Source organism: Octopus sinensis, linkage group LG21 (assembly GCF_006345805.1).
Source record: "Octopus sinensis linkage group LG21, ASM634580v1, whole genome shotgun sequence".
NCBI lineage: Eukaryota > Metazoa > Mollusca > Cephalopoda > Octopoda > Octopodidae > Octopus > Octopus sinensis.
Genome location: NC_043017.1, coordinates 19,974,135 through 19,976,634, shown reverse-complemented (window position 1 = coordinate 19,976,634; position 2,500 = coordinate 19,974,135).

Genomic DNA, 2,500 nt, shown 5'->3' with positions numbered 1-2,500 from the left:
GCTTGTGTGTTTTAGTGTGCATGTATGTATGTGTGTACATCTTTATGTACAACAACCACATCAAAAATGAAAATAAGTAAATAACTTAAAGAAAATTAAGAGAAAATATGGGTTTTTTTTTAAAACAGTAAAAAAAAACAACCAAAGTAAACAAAAACAAAAATCAAAGAAAATAATTATATAAGTCAAAGTAAACAAATAAATATTAACAGAAAACACTCATAAATAAAAATGGGGCTTGGGTGTGTGTGTGTGTGCATGTTTGTGTGTGTGTGTTTGGGTGTGTGTCTGTGTGTGTGCATGTGTATGTATGTACGTTTGGGTATGTGTGCGTGTGAGTATGAACTGTTATGTATATGTGTGTGTTTGTGTGTGTGTGCATGTGTATGTATGTACGTTTGGGTATGTGTGCGTGTGAGTATGAACTGTTATGTATATGTGTGTGTGTGTATGTGTCTATATATGTGTGTGTGTGTGTGTGCATATATGAGTGTCTGTTTGTGCATACGTGTCTGTGTATGTATGAGTGTGTGTGTATGTGTCTATATATGTGTGTGTCTGTTAGTGTATCTACATTAGTGTGAGTGTATGTATCTGCGTTCATATACATAAATATCTGCACATGTATCTGTGTATGTATGTGCATGAATGTGTGTGTGTGTGTTTCCTCTCCTGTCTTGAATAGTCAACTTCATTTCCATCCGATTCCATCTTCTCATCAGATCAGACAGTTTTGTGCCAAAGAAATTATTCTTTGTTATATTCCTATTCATCAAGAGAAAATGGTAAATGCTGCAGAACTGTGCAAAAATATGCAATATTTGTGGGAAATAATAACTAATCAATGACATTAAGTCAGCTGATTGATTCCTTTACCCACTTTTATTTGATTCACAGAACAAACGGTTTACGATGATTGCACTTTTACTTGTCTCAGCCATTGAGCTGCGGTCATGCTGGAGCACAAGTGCTGTGTAGAATTAGTCAAAGCAAATTGCACCTCATCACCACCACCTGTACCAGTAATTATTTGGTCTATGCCAGTGCCCCCTGACTGGCTCCAGTGGCATATGAAAAGCATCCACTACATTCTTGGAGTTGTTGGCATTAGGAAGAGCATCCAGCTGTAGAAACCTTTCCAGATCAGATTGGAGCCTGGTGCAGCCTCCTGGCTTGCCAGTCCCTCAGTCAAACCGTCCAACCCATGCCAGCATGGAAAGTGGACGTTAAACGATGATGATGATGTACGATGGGCTTCTTCCAGTTTCTGTCTGCCAAATCCACTCACAAGACTTTTATCGGCCCAAGGCCATCATAGAAGACACTTGCCTAAAGTGCCAGACAGTAGGACTGAACTCAGAACTATGTGGTTGGGAAGCAAGCTTCTTACCACACAGCCATGCTTGAATATTATATATTTATGATATAATATATTATATATAATGATAATATAATATATAAGTGTGTAATATATATATAATATAATATAAATGTCAAAGTATATATATATATGTATATATATATATATGTGTGTGTGTGTGTGTGTGTGTGTGGTTGTGTATACATACACAAGCAGAAAGACAGACAGGGGGGGGAGATAATGTGTTTACATTGCAGTGCTGTAGCAAATGGGAAGTAAATAAAAAAACAGAGAAAACATGATAGAAGTTTATATTAGTAACATACGCATTGACTTAAACATCTATTGTTGTTGTTGTTGTTGTTCAGTTTTACCTAAGTCACAACAATGGAGAACCCTAAGGCTTTTCGGGTGCGATGACATTATTGCAGACAAAAAAAAAAAAAAAAAAAGAATGATGAAAATAAAACAACAAAGGGAAAAGGTAAAAAAAAAAAAAATAAAATAAAAACAAAACCTAACCTGAAACAAAATGTCTAGATTGTTATTTGCTTTGAAAATACCATCATGAGAAAGGAAAGAACCAAAAAAAAAAAAAAGCCCAAACATACACATAAGAAAGCATAGTAAAATTATATTGTACTCTACACGGAATATATGATTAACAATGAAGCCAGTTGTATCTGTCTATAAATACCAAAGCTATACACCAAAACAATGTATACAGTCCACAGTCCACCCTATACAGAAAATTCATCATTTAGAACCCCTCGCTCTGTTCCTCCTGCCATCGTTATCTCTCTGCATGTTTATTCTGTATATTAGATTCTGGTTCATCAAAAGGCTTTAGTCCACTTTATCCAGTTCTTCTGCAAATAATAATAATGATTGCAGAAAAGTTAGTCCCATGTTATGGATGGAAACCAACTTTGCTTTGTCTGATCTAAAAGCAGAGGAAGAGTGGCAGAGGCAAAACTGTGATATGGAAGAAGGATTGCTATCACTGTTTATTATGAAACTATTTGTCTTTTGTTCTGGTAGTTTGGCTTTTGAAATTTATTAGGAGTTTACAAACATCAAGATTGGTATTCCTGTTTATTTTTGTGCTTTGGCTATATCTAAAAATTGCATTTTGTTCTG